The sequence below is a fragment of the Hyla sarda genome, chromosome 8, assembly GCF_029499605.1.
Source record: "Hyla sarda isolate aHylSar1 chromosome 8, aHylSar1.hap1, whole genome shotgun sequence".
Lineage (NCBI taxonomy): Eukaryota > Metazoa > Chordata > Amphibia > Anura > Hylidae > Hyla > Hyla sarda.
The window spans coordinates 116,530,853-116,546,900 of record NC_079196.1 but is presented as its reverse complement, the minus strand read 5'-3'; the positions used below and the strand labels follow the sequence as shown (position 1 = coordinate 116,546,900).

Below are 16,048 nucleotides of genomic sequence, written 5' to 3'. Positions count from 1 at the left end.
GACCATTGCACTCTGATGGAGCATTTAGCAATGCAATCCATAGCCTGGCTTTTGCCTGAACCCCCATCACTCCTCCTCTTGCATATAAGACAATATTTCAGATCTGCATATGAAAACAACACGCCTACCTTTGTTGCACATAGCTGCCTGCCTGTCTCTAGTTACCCCACTGGCTGTAGCTGCGTCCCTTCCGACATGGAATAACACCAACTGTAACGATAAACTGAAAATTAACAGTATAAACCTGCATCATTTTGGACTCTGGTATTTGCTGAATCCGGGTGACCTGACAATCGATGGTGGTGCCGCTGGTGATTCTGGCCTTCTTGGAATCTGTTGGGCCTATGTGTTAGCTCACACATCACTTGGGTATCCATGGTAACTACCACAACATGGTCATCTGCAGTTTACATCTAGCCCGTGGCATTGAATGGCATTTTAAAAGTGCTAAGGGTCCTGGTGCAATAATCCTCCCATGAGGATCAGCCTCAACGGCTTTGTAGATTGCACTCATGTCAGCAACTCCATATACATTTTTTTTTCTTCATGCTTCTTTCTTCATCCTTTTTTCTTTCTGTCATTCAGACTTTCATTCATTCGATCTCTCTCACTCACTTGCTTTAACTCATTTGTTCTCACTCACTCACTCACTCACTCAATCACTCACTCACTCATTCACTCTCACTCACTCTCACTCTCTCACTCACTCGCTCACTAAGTCAGTCTCTCTCTCTCTCTCTCTCTCTTTTTCTTTTTATATATATTTTTTTCCGTCTTCTTCTTCTTCTTCTTCTTCAGACCCTGTCATAGCACTAATGCCTTTCCAATACCACCAGCAGATGGAGACACTCCATTGCAACATTGGTTGTGAGCAGCAGTTTCTAAAAACAAATGCCTCATGGCGGATTTCCCATCCATCAATGGATGGTAAATTTTGTTTTTATCATTCACTGACCACAGATACCAATGCATGGTCAAGCAACAGCAATGACACACCCTTGTGTATAGGCATGAGACCCTCACGTCATTTAACAGGATTCAGCACCACCCACAAGACAGCTACCTGTCATGTCATGTCAAACCTGCACAGGTGTGCTAGATTATTATTATTTAGTTTTATTTTTTTTTTTTACACCAATCAGTGTGCAAACATGGTCATTAAAACGCTAAATGAATAGACGTTCATAAACCAGTCAGTGCAACTCATCATTTTGGTCTCCAATTCTCAAACTCAAATTCTCACCCACGGAGGATTAAATGAGAATCTTTCTTGTTTAACACTGGAATGGGGTGGTGCACTGTTCACTACCCGAATATACTGCCACATCGGGTCAATGCATAGGGCGACAGAAGCAAGCTTCCAAATCAGCTCCCTTTCTCAAAAATCCATTTAATTTATGGTCCCCAGATAGGGAACGTATGTATCAGTATGTGCTCACAAGTCACCCAAGTGCAAGTATTCACACAAAAAAAAACGTGCCTCAGGATGCGATCTGTCGCAAGATCCTTTCTTTTTTTACACTTGATCTAAGCCAAAAGGCCTAGAGGGGATAACCGGGAAAGGGGTGGACCCAACCATGTCCCCTTCATGAGCACTCACATTACTCATAGGAATGGAAGGAAGGCTGGCAGCCAACCAGCCTCCCATACACTCTCTGGGTGGGTGGCAGTCAGCCACCCATACATACATACAGCACAGGCTAAACCCACATCATCACTTAAAAAACGGACAGGCGACCATTGCACTCTGATGGAGCATTTAGCAATGCAATCCATAGCCTGGCTTTTGCCTGAACCCCCATCACTCCTCCTCTTGCATATAAGACAATATTTCAGATCTGCATATGAAAACAACACGCCTACCTTTGTTGCACATAGCTGCCTGCCTGTCTCTAGTTACCCCACTGGCTGTAGCTGCGTCCCTTCCGACATGGAATAACACCAACTGTAACGATAAACTGAAAATTAACAGTATAAACCTGCATCATTTTGGACTCTGGTATTTGCTGAATCCGGGTGACCTGACAATCGATGGTGGTGCCGCTGGTGATTCTGGCCTTCTTGGAATCTGTTGGGCCTATGTGTTAGCTCACACATCACTTGGGTATCCATGGTAACTACCACAACATGGTCATCTGCAGTTTACATCTAGCCCGTGGCATTGAATGGCATTTTAAAAGTGCTAAGGGTCCTGGTGCAATAATCCTCCCATGAGGATCAGCCTCAACGGCTTTGTAGATTGCACTCATGTCAGCAACTCCATATACATTTTTTTTTCTTCATGCTTCTTTCTTCATCCTTTTTTCTTTCTGTCATTCAGACTTTCATTCATTCGATCTCTCTCACTCACTTGCTTTAACTCATTTGTTCTCACTCACTCACTCACTCACTCAATCACTCACTCACTCATTCACTCTCACTCACTCTCACTCTCTCACTCACTCGCTCACTAAGTCAGTCTCTCTCTCTCTCTCTCTCTTTTTCTTTTTATATATATTTTTTTCCGTCTTCTTCTTCTTCTTCTTCTTCAGACCCTGTCATAGCACTAATGCCTTTCCAATACCACCAGCAGATGGAGACACTCCATTGCAACATTGGTTGTGAGCAGCAGTTTCTAAAAACAAATGCCTCATGGCGGATTTCCCATCCATCAATGGATGGTAAATTTTGTTTTTATCATTCACTGACCACAGATACCAATGCATGGTCAAGCAACAGCAATGACACACCCTTGTGTATAGGCATGAGACCCTCACGTCATTTAACAGGATTCAGCACAACCCACAAGACAGCTACCTGTCATGTCATGTCAAACCTGCACAGGTGTGCTAGATTATTATTATTTAGTTTTATTTTATTTTTTTACACCAATCAGTGTGCAAACATGGTCATTAAAACGCTAAATGAATAGACGTTCATAAACCAGTCAGTGCAACTCATCATTTTGGTCTCCAATTCTCAAACTCAAATTCTCACCCACGGAGGATTAAATGAGAATCTTTCTTGTTTAACACTGGAATGGGGTGGTGCACTGTTCACTACCCGAATATACTGCCACATCGGGTCAATGCATAGGGCGACAGAAGCAAGCTTCCAAATCAGCTCCCTTTCTCAAAAATCCATTTAATTTATGGTCCCCAGATAGGGAACGTATGTATCAGTATGTGCTCACAAGTCACCCAAGTGCAAGTATTCACACAAAAAAAAACGTGCCTCAGGATGCGATCTGTCGCAAGATCCTTTCTTTTTTTACACTTGATCTAAGCCAAAAGGCCTAGAGGGGATAACCGGGAAAGGGGTGGACCCAACCATGTCCCCTTCATGAGCACTCACATTACTCATAGGAATGGAAGGAAGGCTGGCAGCCAACCAGCCTCCCATACACTCTCTGGGTGGGTGGCAGTCAGCCACCCATACATACATACAGCACAGGCTAAACCCACATCATCACTTAAAAAAAGGACAGGCGACCATTGCACTCTGATGGAGCATTTAGCAATGCAATCCATAGCCTGGCTTTTGCCTGAACCCCCATCACTCCTCCTCTTGCATATAAGACAATATTTCAGATCTGCATATGAAAACAACACGCCTACCTTTGTTGCACATAGCTGCCTGCCTGTCTCTAGTTACCCCACTGGCTGTAGCTGCGTCCCTTCCGACATGGAATAACACCAACTGTAACGATAAACTGAAAATTAACAGTATAAACCTGCATCATTTTGGACTCTGGTATTTGCTGAATCCGGGTGACCTGACAATCGATGGTGGTGCCGCTGGTGATTCTGGCCTTCTTGGAATCTGTTGGGCCTATGTGTTAGCTCACACATCACTTGGGTATCCATGGTAACTACCACAACATGGTCATCTGCAGTTTACATCTAGCCCGTGGCATTGAATGGCATTTTAAAAGTGCTAAGGGTCCTGGTGCAATAATCCTCCCATGAGGATCAGCCTCAACGGCTTTGTAGATTGCACTCATGTCAGCAACTCCATATACATTTTTTTTTCTTCATGCTTCTTTCTTCATCCTTTTTTCTTTCTGTCATTCAGACTTTCATTCATTCGATCTCTCTCACTCACTTGCTTTAACTCATTTGTTCTCACTCACTCACTCACTCAATCACTCACTCACTCATTCACTCTCACTCACTCTCACTCTCTCACTCACTCGCTCACTAAGTCAGTCTCTCTCTCTCTCTCTCTCTTTTTCTTTTTATATATATTTTTTTCCGTCTTCTTCTTCTTCTTCAGACCCTGTCATAGCACTAATGCCTTTCCAATACCACCAGCAGATGGAGACACTCCATTGCAACATTGGTTGTGAGCAGCAGTTTCTAAAAACAAATGCCTCATGGCGGATTTCCCATCCATCAATGGATGGTAAATTTTGTTTTTATCATTCACTGACCACAGATACCAATGCATGGTCAAGCAACAGCAATGACACACCCTTGTGTATAGGCATGAGACCCTCACGTCATTTAACAGGATTCAGCACCACCCACAAGACAGCTACCTGTCATGTCATGTCAAACCTGCACAGGTGTGCTAGATTATTATTATTTAGTTTTATTTTATTTTTTTACACCAATCAGTGTGCAAACATGGTCATTAAAACGCTAAATGAATAGACGTTCATAAACCAGTCAGTGCAACTCATCATTTTGGTCTCCAATTCTCAAACTCAAATTCTCACCCACGGAGGATTAAATGAGAATCTTTCTTGTTTAACACTGGAATGGGGTGGTGCACTGTTCACTACCCGAATATACTGCCACATCGGGTCAATGCATAGGGCGACAGAAGCAAGCTTCCAAATCAGCTCCCTTTCTCAAAAATCCATTTAATTTATGGTCCCCAGATAGGGAACGTATGTATCAGTATGTGCTCACAAGTCACCCAAGAGCAAGTATTCACACAAAAAAAAACGTGCCTCAGGATGCGATCTGTCACAAGATCCTTTCTTTTTTTACACTTGATCTAAGCCAAAAGGCCTAGAGGGGATAACCGGGAAAGGGGTGGACCCAACCATGTCCCCTTCATGAGCACTCACATTACTCATAGGAATGGAAGGAAGGCTGGCAGCCAACCAGCCTCCCATACACTCTCTGGGTGGGTGGCAGTCAGCCACCCATACATACATACAGCACAGGCTAAACCCACATCATCACTTAAAAAAAGGACAGGCGACCATTGCACTCTGATGGAGCATTTAGCAATGCAATCCATAGCCTGGCTTTTGCCTGAACCCCCATCACTCCTCCTCTTGCATATAAGACAATATTTCAGATCTGCATATGAAAACAACACGCCTACCTTTGTTGCACATAGCTGCCTGCCTGTCTCTAGTTACCCCACTGGCTGTAGCTGCGTCCCTTCCGACATGGAATAACACCAACTGTAACGATAAACTGAAAATTAACAGTATAAACCTGCATCATTTTGGACTCTGGTATTTGCTGAATCCGGGTGACCTGACAATCGATGGTGGTGCCGCTGGTGATTCTGGCCTTCTTGGAATCTGTTGGGCCTATGTGTTAGCTCACACATCACTTGGGTATCCATGGTAACTACCACAACATGGTCATCTGCAGTTTACATCTAGCCCGTGGCATTGAATGGCATTTTAAAAGTGCTAAGGGTCCTGGTGCAATAATCCTCCCATGAGGATCAGCCTCAACGGCTTTGTAGATTGCACTCATGTCAGCAACTCCATATACATTTTTTTTTCTTCATGCTTCTTTCTTCATCCTTTTTTCTTTCTGTCATTCAGACTTTCATTCATTCGATCTCTCTCACTCACTTGCTTTAACTCATTTGTTCTCACTCACTCACTCACTCACTCAATCACTCACTCACTCATTCACTCTCACTCACTCTCACTCTCTCACTCACTCGCTCACTAAGTCAGTCTCTCTCTCTCTCTCTCTCTCTTTTTCTTTTTATATATATTTTTTTCCGTCTTCTTCTTCTTCTTCTTCTTCAGACCCTGTCATAGCACTAATGCCTTTCCAATACCACCAGCAGATGGAGACACTCCATTGCAACATTGGTTGTGAGCAGCAGTTTCTAAAAACAAATGCCTCATGGCGGATTTCCCATCCATCAATGGATGGTAAATTTTGTTTTTATCATTCACTGACCACAGATACCAATGCATGGTCAAGCAACAGCAATGACACACCCTTGTGTATAGGCATGAGACCCTCACGTCATTTAACAGGATTCAGCACCACCCACAAGACAGCTACCTGTCATGTCATGTCAAACCTGCACAGGTGTGCTAGATTATTATTATTTAGTTTTATTTTATTTTTTTACACCAATCAGTGTGCAAACATGGTCATTAAAACGCTAAATGAATAGACGTTCATAAACCAGTCAGTGCAACTCATCATTTTGGTCTCCAATTCTCAAACTCAAATTCTCACCCACGGAGGATTAAATGAGAATCTTTCTTGTTTAACACTGGAATGGGGTGGTGCACTGTTCACTACCCGAATATACTGCCACATCGGGTCAATGCATAGGGCGACAGAAGCAAGCTTCCAAATCAGCTCCCTTTCTCAAAAATCCATTTAATTTATGGTCCCCAGATAGGGAACGTATGTATCAGTATGTGCTCACAAGTCACCCAAGAGCAAGTATTCACACAAAAAAAACCGTGCCTCAGGATGCGATCTGTCACAAGATCCTTTCTTTTTTTACACTTGATCTAAGCCAAAAGGCCTAGAGGGGATAACCGGGAAAGGGGTGGACCCAACCATGTCCCCTTCATGAGCACTCACATTACTCATAGGAATGGAAGGAAGGCTGGCAGCCAACCAGCCTCCCATACACTCTCTGGGTGGGTGGCAGTCAGCCACCCATACATACATACAGCACAGGCTAAACCCACATCATCACTTAAAAAAAGGACAGGCGACCATTGCACTCTGATGGAGCATTTAGCAATGCAATCCATAGCCTGGCTTTTGCCTGAACCCCCATCACTCCTCCTCTTGCATATAAGACAATATTTCAGATCTGCATATGAAAACAACACGCCTACCTTTGTTGCACATAGCTGCCTGCCTGTCTCTAGTTACCCCACTGGCTGTAGCTGCGTCCCTTCCGACATGGAATAACACCAACTGTAACGATAAACTGAAAATTAACAGTATAAACCTGCATCATTTTGGACTCTGGTATTTGCTGAATCCGGGTGACCTGACAATCGATGGTGGTGCCGCTGGTGATTCTGGCCTTCTTGGAATCTGTTGGGCCTATGTGTTAGCTCACACATCACTTGGGTATCCATGGTAACTACCACAACATGGTCATCTGCAGTTTACATCTAGCCCGTGGCATTGAATGGCATTTTAAAAGTGCTAAGGGTCCTGGTGCAATAATCCTCCCATGAGGATCAGCCTCAACGGCTTTGTAGATTGCACTCATGTCAGCAACTCCATATACATTTTTTTTTCTTCATGCTTCTTTCTTCATCCTTTTTTCTTTCTGTCATTCAGACTTTCATTCATTCGATCTCTCTCACTCACTTGCTTTAACTCATTTGTTCTCACTCACTCACTCACTCACTCAATCACTCACTCACTCATTCACTCTCACTCACTCTCACTCTCTCACTCACTCGCTCACTAAGTCAGTCTCTCTCTCTCTCTCTCTTTTTCTTTTTATATATATTTTTTTCCGTCTTCTTCTTCTTCTTCTTCTTCAGACCCTGTCATAGCACTAATGCCTTTCCAATACCACCAGCAGATGGAGACACTCCATTGCAACATTGGTTGTGAGCAGCAGTTTCTAAAAACAAATGCCTCATGGCGGATTTCCCATCCATCAATGGATGGTAAATTTTGTTTTTATCATTCACTGACCACAGATACCAATGCATGGTCAAGCAACAGCAATGACACACCCTTGTGTATAGGCATGAGACCCTCACGTCATTTAACAGGATTCAGCACCACCCACAAGACAGCTACCTGTCATGTCATGTCAAACCTGCACAGGTGTGCTAGATTATTATTATTTAGTTTTATTTTATTTTTTTACACCAATCAGTGTGCAAACATGGTCATTAAAACGCTAAATGAATAGACGTTCATAAACCAGTCAGTGCAACTCATCATTTTGGTCTCCAATTCTCAAACTCAAATTCTCACCCACGGAGGATTAAATGAGAATCTTTCTTGTTTAACACTGGAATGGGGTGGTGCACTGTTCACTACCCGAATATACTGCCACATCGGGTCAATGCATAGGGCGACAGAAGCAAGCTTCCAAATCAGCTCCCTTTCTCAAAAATCCATTTAATTTATGGTCCCCAGATAGGGAACGTATGTATCAGTATGTGCTCACAAGTCACCCAAGAGCAAGTATTCACACAAAAAAAAACGTGCCTCAGGATGCGATCTGTCACAAGATCCTTTCTTTTTTTACACTTGATCTAAGCCAAAAGGCCTAGAGGGGATAACCGGGAAAGGGGTGGACCCAACCATGTCCCCTTCATGAGCACTCACATTACTCATAGGAATGGAAGGAAGGCTGGCAGCCAACCAGCCTCCCATACACTCTCTGGGTGGGTGGCAGTCAGCCACCCATACATACATACAGCACAGGCTAAACCCACATCATCACTTAAAAAAAGGACAGGCGACCATTGCACTCTGATGGAGCATTTAGCAATGCAATCCATAGCCTGGCTTTTGCCTGAACCCCCATCACTCCTCCTCTTGCATATAAGACAATATTTCAGATCTGCATATGAAAACAACACGCCTACCTTTGTTGCACATAGCTGCCTGCCTGTCTCTAGTTACCCCACTGGCTGTAGCTGCGTCCCTTCCGACATGGAATAACACCAACTGTAACGATAAACTGAAAATTAACAGTATAAACCTGCATCATTTTGGACTCTGGTATTTGCTGAATCCGGGTGACCTGACAATCGATGGTGGTGCCGCTGGTGATTCTGGCCTTCTTGGAATCTGTTGGGCCTATGTGTTAGCTCACACATCACTTGGGTATCCATGGTAACTACCACAACATGGTCATCTGCAGTTTACATCTAGCCCGTGGCATTGAATGGCATTTTAAAAGTGCTAAGGGTCCTGGTGCAATAATCCTCCCATGAGGATCAGCCTCAATGGCTTTGTAGATTGCACTCATGTCAGCAACTCCATATACATTTTTTTTTCTTCATGCTTCTTTCTTCATCCTTTTTTCTTTCTGTCATTCAGACTTTCATTCATTCGATCTCTCTCACTCACTTGCTTTAACTCATTTGTTCTCACTCACTCACTCACTCACTCAATCACTCACTCACTCATTCACTCTCACTCACTCTCACTCTCTCACTCACTCGCTCACTAAGTCAGTCTCTCTCTCTCTCTCTCTCTCTTTTTCTTTTTATATATATTTTTTTCCGTCTTCTTCTTCTTCTTCTTCTTCTTCAGACCCTGTCATAGCACTAATGCCTTTCCAATACCACCAGCAGATGGAGACACTCCATTGCAACATTGGTTGTGAGCAGCAGTTTCTAAAAACAAATGCCTCATGGCGGATTTCCCATCCATCAATGGATGGTAAATTTTGTTTTTATCATTCACTGACCACAGATACCAATGCATGGTCAAGCAACAGCAATGACACACCCTTGTGTATAGGCATGAGACCCTCACGTCATTTAACAGGATTCAGCACCACCCACAAGACAGCTACCTGTCATGTCATGTCAAACCTGCACAGGTGTGCTAGATTATTATTATTTAGTTTTATTTTATTTTTTTACACCAATCAGTGTGCAAACATGGTCATTAAAACGCTAAATGAATAGACGTTCATAAACCAGTCAGTGCAACTCATCATTTTGGTCTCCAATTCTCAAACTCAAATTCTCACCCACGGAGGATTAAATGAGAATCTTTCTTGTTTAACACTGGAATGGGGTGGTGCACTGTTCACTACCCGAATATACTGCCACATCGGGTCAATGCATAGGGCGACAGAAGCAAGCTTCCAAATCAGCTCCCTTTCTCAAAAATCCATTTAATTTATGGTCCCCAGATAGGGAACGTATGTATCAGTATGTGCTCACAAGTCACCCAAGTGCAAGTATTCACACAAAAAAAAACGTGCCTCAGGATGCGATCTGTCGCAAGATCCTTTCTTTTTTTTACACTTGATCTAAGCCAAAAGGCCTAGAGGGGATAACCGGGAAAGGGGTGGACCCAACCATGTCCCCTTCATGAGCACTCACATTACTCATAGGAATGGAAGGAAGGCTGGCAGCCAACCAGCCTCCCATACACTCTCTGGGTGGGTGGCAGTCAGCCACCCATACATACATACAGCACAGGCTAAACCCACATCATCACTTAAAAAAAGGACAGGCGACCATTGCACTCTGATGGAGCATTTAGCAATGCAATCCATAGCCTGGCTTTTGCCTGAACCCCCATCACTCCTCCTCTTGCATATAAGACAATATTTCAGATCTGCATATGAAAACAACACGCCTACCTTTGTTGCACATAGCTGCCTGCCTGTCTCTAGTTACCCCACTGGCTGTAGCTGCGTCCCTTCCGACATGGAATAACACCAACTGTAACGATAAACTGAAAATTAACAGTATAAACCTGCATCATTTTGGACTCTGGTATTTGCTGAATCCGGGTGACCTGACAATCGATGGTGGTGCCGCTGGTGATTCTGGCCTTCTTGGAATCTGTTGGGCCTATGTGTTAGCTCACACATCACTTGGGTATCCATGGTAACTACCACAACATGGTCATCTGCAGTTTACATCTAGCCCGTGGCATTGAATGGCATTTTAAAAGTGCTAAGGGTCCTGGTGCAATAATCCTCCCATGAGGATCAGCCTCAACGGCTTTGTAGATTGCACTCATGTCAGCAACTCCATATACATTTTTTTTTCTTCATGCTTCTTTCTTCATCCTTTTTTCTTTCTGTCATTCAGACTTTCATTCATTCGATCTCTCTCACTCACTTGCTTTAACTCATTTGTTCTCACTCACTCACTCACTCACTCAATCACTCACTCACTCATTCACTCTCACTCACTCTCACTCTCTCACTCACTCGCTCACTAAGTCAGTCTCTCTCTCTCTCTCTCTCTCTTTTTCTTTTTATATATATTTTTTTCCGTCTTCTTCTTCTTCTTCTTCTTCAGACCCTGTCATAGCACTAATGCCTTTCCAATACCACCAGCAGATGGAGACACTCCATTGCAACATTGGTTGTGAGCAGCAGTTTCTAAAAACAAATGCCTCATGGCGGATTTCCCATCCATCAATGGATGGTAAATTTTGTTTTTATCATTCACTGACCACAGATACCAATGCATGGTCAAGCAACAGCAATGACACACCCTTGTGTATAGGCATGAGACCCTCACGTCATTTAACAGGATTCAGCACCACCCACAAGACAGCTACCTGTCATGTCATGTCAAACCTGCACAGGTGTGCTAGATTATTATTATTTAGTTTTATTTTATTTTTTTACACCAATCAGTGTGCAAACATGGTCATTAAAACGCTAAATGAATAGACGTTCATAAACCAGTCAGTGCAACTCATCATTTTGGTCTCCAATTCTCAAACTCAAATTCTCACCCACGGAGGATTAAATGAGAATCTTTCTTGTTTAACACTGGAATGGGGTGGTGCACTGTTCACTACCCGAATATACTGCCACATCGGGTCAATGCATAGGGCGACAGAAGCAAGCTTCCAAATCAGCTCCCTTTCTCAAAAATCCATTTAATTTATGGTCCCCAGATAGGGAACGTATGTATCAGTATGTGCTCACAAGTCACCCAAGTGCAAGTATTCACACAAAAAAAAACGTGCCTCAGGATGCGATCTGTCGCAAGATCCTTTCTTTTTTTACACTTGATCTAAGCCAAAAGGCCTAGAGGGGATAACCGGGAAAGGGGTGGACCCAACCATGTCCCCTTCATGAGCACTCACATTACTCATAGGAATGGAAGGAAGGCTGGCAGCCAACCAGCCTCCCATACACTCTCTGGGTGGGTGGCAGTCAGCCACCCATACATACATACAGCACAGGCTAAACCCACATCATCACTTAAAAAACGGACAGGCGACCATTGCACTCTGATGGAGCATTTAGCAATGCAATCCATAGCCTGGCTTTTGCCTGAACCCCCATCACTCCTCCTCTTGCATATAAGACAATATTTCAGATCTGCATATGAAAACAACACGCCTACCTTTGTTGCACATAGCTGCCTGCCTGTCTCTAGTTACCCCACTGGCTGTAGCTGCGTCCCTTCCGACATGGAATAACACCAACTGTAACGATAAACTGAAAATTAACAGTATAAACCTGCATCATTTTGGACTCTGGTATTTGCTGAATCCGGGTGACCTGACAATCGATGGTGGTGCCGCTGGTGATTCTGGCCTTCTTGGAATCTGTTGGGCCTATGTGTTAGCTCACACATCACTTGGGTATCCATGGTAACTACCACAACATGGTCATCTGCAGTTTACATCTAGCCCGTGGCATTGAATGGCATTTTAAAAGTGCTAAGGGTCCTGGTGCAATAATCCTCCCATGAGGATCAGCCTCAACGGCTTTGTAGATTGCACTCATGTCAGCAACTCCATATACATTTTTTTTTCTTCATGCTTCTTTCTTCATCCTTTTTTCTTTCTGTCATTCAGACTTTCATTCATTCGATCTTTCTCACTCACTTGCTTTAACTCATTTGTTCTCACTCACTCACTCACTCAATCACTCACTCACTCATTCACTCTCACTCACTCTCACTCTCTCACTCACTCGCTCACTAAGTCAGTCTCTCTCTCTCTCTCTCTCTTTTTCTTTTTATATATATTTTTTTCCGTCTTCTTCTTCTTCTTCTTCTTCAGACCCTGTCATAGCACTAATGCCTTTCCAATACCACCAGCAGATGGAGACACTCCATTGCAACATTGGTTGTGAGCAGCAGTTTCTAAAAACAAATGCCTCATGGCGGATTTCCCATCCATCAATGGATGGTAAATTTTGTTTTTATCATTCACTGACCACAGATACCAATGCATGGTCAAGCAACAGCAATGACACACCCTTGTGTATAGGCATGAGACCCTCACGTCATTTAACAGGATTCAGCACCACCCACAAGACAGCTACCTGTCATGTCATGTCAAACCTGCACAGGTGTGCTAGATTATTATTATTTAGTTTTATTTTATTTTTTTACACCAATCAGTGTGCAAACATGGTCATTAAAACGCTAAATGAATAGACGTTCATAAACCAGTCAGTGCAACTCATCATTTTGGTCTCCAATTCTCAAACTCAAATTCTCACCCACGGAGGATTAAATGAGAATCTTTCTTGTTTAACACTGGAATGGGGTGGTGCACTGTTCACTACCCGAATATACTGCCACATCGGGTCAATGCATAGGGCGACAGAAGCAAGCTTCCAAATCAGCTCCCTTTCTCAAAAATCCATTTAATTTATGGTCCCCAGATAGGGAACGTATGTATCAGTATGTGCTCACAAGTCACCCAAGTGCAAGTATTCACACAAAAAAAAACGTGCCTCAGGATGCAATCTGTCGCAAGATCCTTTCTTTTTTTACACTTGATCTAAGCCAAAAGGCCTAGAGGGGATAACCGGGAAAGGGGTGGACCCAACCATGTCCCCTTCATGAGCACTCACATTACTCATAGGAATGGAAGGAAGGCTGGCAGCCAACCAGCCTCCCATACACTCTCTGGGTGGGTGGCAGTCAGCCACCCATACATACATACAGCACAGGCTAAACCCACATCATCACTTAAAAAAAGGACAGGCGACCATTGCACTCTGATGGAGCATTTAGCAATGCAATCCATAGCCTGGCTTTTGCCTGAACCCCCATCACTCCTCCTCTTGCATATAAGACAATATTTCAGATCTGCATATGAAAACAACACGCCTACCTTTGTTGCACATAGCTGCCTGCCTGTCTCTAGTTACCCCACTGGCTGTAGCTGCGTCCCTTCCGACATGGAATAACACCAACTGTAACGATAAACTGAAAATTAACAGTATAAACCTGCATCATTTTGGACTCTGGTATTTGCTGAATCCGGGTGACCTGACAATCGATGGTGGTGCCGCTGGTGATTCTGGCCTTCTTGGAATCTGTTGGGCCTATGTGTTAGCTCACACATCACTTGGGTATCCATGGTAACTACCACAACATGGTCATCAGCAGTTTACATCTAGCCCGTGGCATTGAATGGCATTTTAAAAGTGCTAAGGGTCCTGGTGCAATAATCCTCCCATGAGGATCAGCCTCAACGGCTTTGTAGATTGCACTCATGTCAGCAACTCCATATACATTTTTTTTTCTTCATGCTTCTTTCTTCATCCTTTTTTCTTTCTGTCATTCAGACTTTCATTCATTCGATCTCTCTCACTCACTTGCTTTAACTCATTTGTTCTCACTCACTCACTCACTCAATCACTCACTCACTCATTCACTCTCACTCACTCTCACTCTCTCACTCACTCGCTCACTAAGTCAGTCTCTCTCTCTCTCTCTCTCTTTTTCTTTTTATATATATATTTTTTCCGTCTTCTTCTTCTTCTTCAGACCCTGTCATAGCACTAATGCCTTTCCAATACCACCAGCAGATGGAGACACTCCATTGCAACATTGGTTGTGAGCAGCAGTTTCTAAAAACAAATGCCTCATGGCGGATTTCCCATCCATCAATGGATGGTAAATTTTGTTTTTATCATTCACTGACCACAGATACCAATGCATGGTCAAGCAACAGCAATGACACACCCTTGTGTATAGGCATGAGACCCTCACGTCATTTAACAGGATTCAGCACCACCCACAAGACAGCTACCTGTCATGTCATGTCAAACCTGCACAGGTGTGCTAGATTATTATTATTTAGTTTTATTTTATTTTTTTACACCAATCAGTGTGCAAACATGGTCATTAAAACGCTAAATGAATAGACGTTCATAAACCAGTCAGTGCAACTCATCATTTTGGTCTCCAATTCTCAAACTCAAATTCTCACCCACGGAGGATTAAATGAGAATCTTTCTTGTTTAACACTGGAATGGGGTGGTGCACTGTTCACTACCCGAATATACTGCCACATCGGGTCAATGCATAGGGCGACAGAAGCAAGCTTCCAAATCAGCTCCCTTTCTCAAAAATCCATTTAATTTATGGTCCCCAGATAGGGAACGTATGTATCAGTATGTGCTCACAAGTCACCCAAGTGCAAGTATTCACACAAAAAAAAACGTGCCTCAGGATGCGATCTGTCGCAAGATCCTTTCTTTTTTTACACTTGATCTAAGCCAAAAGGCCTAGAGGGGATAACCGGGAAAGGGGTGGACCCAACCATGTCCCCTTCATGAGCACTCACATTACTCATAGGAATGGAAGGAAGGCTGGCAGCCAACCAGCCTCCCATACACTCTCTGGGTGGGTGGCAGTCAGCCACCCATACATACATACAGCACAGGCTAAACCCACATCATCACTTAAAAAAAGGACAGGCGACCATTGCACTCTGATGGAGCATTTAGCAATGCAATCCATAGCCTGGCTTTTGCCTGAACCCCCATCACTCCTCCTCTTGCATATAAGACAATATTTCAGATCTGCATATGAAAACAACACGCCTACCTTTGTTGCACATAGCTGCCTGCCTGTCTCTAGTTACCCCACTGGCTGTAGCTGCGTCCCTTCCGACATGGAATAACACCAACTGTAACGATAAACTGAAAATTAACAGTATAAACCTGCATCATTTTGGACTCTGGTATTTGCTGAATCCGGGTGACCTGACAATCGATGGTGGTGCCGCTGGTGATTCTGGCCTTCTTGGAATCTGTTGGGCCTATGTGTTAGCTCACACATCACTTGGGTATCCATGGTAACTACCACAACATGGTCATCTGCAGTTTACATCTAGCCCGTGGCATTGAATGGCATTTTAAAAGTGCTAAGGGTCCTGGTGCA

The 16,048-nt window shown here is 43.6% G+C and overlaps 9 pseudogenes; all 9 read right to left on the bottom strand.

Moving 5' to 3' along the window:
- Nucleotides 1–1,288: 1,288 nt before the first annotated feature.
- On the bottom strand, nt 1,289–1,552 carry LOC130288991 (U2 spliceosomal RNA; annotated as a pseudogene).
- Nucleotides 1,553–3,021: 1,469 nt separating this feature from the next.
- Nucleotides 3,022–3,285, bottom strand: LOC130288989 (U2 spliceosomal RNA; annotated as a pseudogene).
- Nucleotides 3,286–4,744: 1,459 nt separating this feature from the next.
- On the bottom strand, nt 4,745–5,008 carry LOC130287748 (U2 spliceosomal RNA; annotated as a pseudogene).
- Nucleotides 5,009–6,479: 1,471 nt separating this feature from the next.
- On the bottom strand, nt 6,480–6,743 carry LOC130287750 (U2 spliceosomal RNA; annotated as a pseudogene).
- A 1,467-nt stretch (nt 6,744–8,210) lies between these two features.
- On the bottom strand, nt 8,211–8,474 carry LOC130287747 (U2 spliceosomal RNA; annotated as a pseudogene).
- A 1,474-nt stretch (nt 8,475–9,948) lies between these two features.
- Nucleotides 9,949–10,213, bottom strand: LOC130289217 (U2 spliceosomal RNA; annotated as a pseudogene).
- Nucleotides 10,214–11,684: 1,471 nt separating this feature from the next.
- LOC130288988 (U2 spliceosomal RNA) lies at nt 11,685–11,948 on the bottom strand (annotated as a pseudogene).
- A 1,465-nt stretch (nt 11,949–13,413) lies between these two features.
- On the bottom strand, nt 13,414–13,677 carry LOC130288818 (U2 spliceosomal RNA; annotated as a pseudogene).
- A 1,460-nt stretch (nt 13,678–15,137) lies between these two features.
- On the bottom strand, nt 15,138–15,401 carry LOC130288987 (U2 spliceosomal RNA; annotated as a pseudogene).
- Nucleotides 15,402–16,048: the final 647 nt, after the last annotated feature.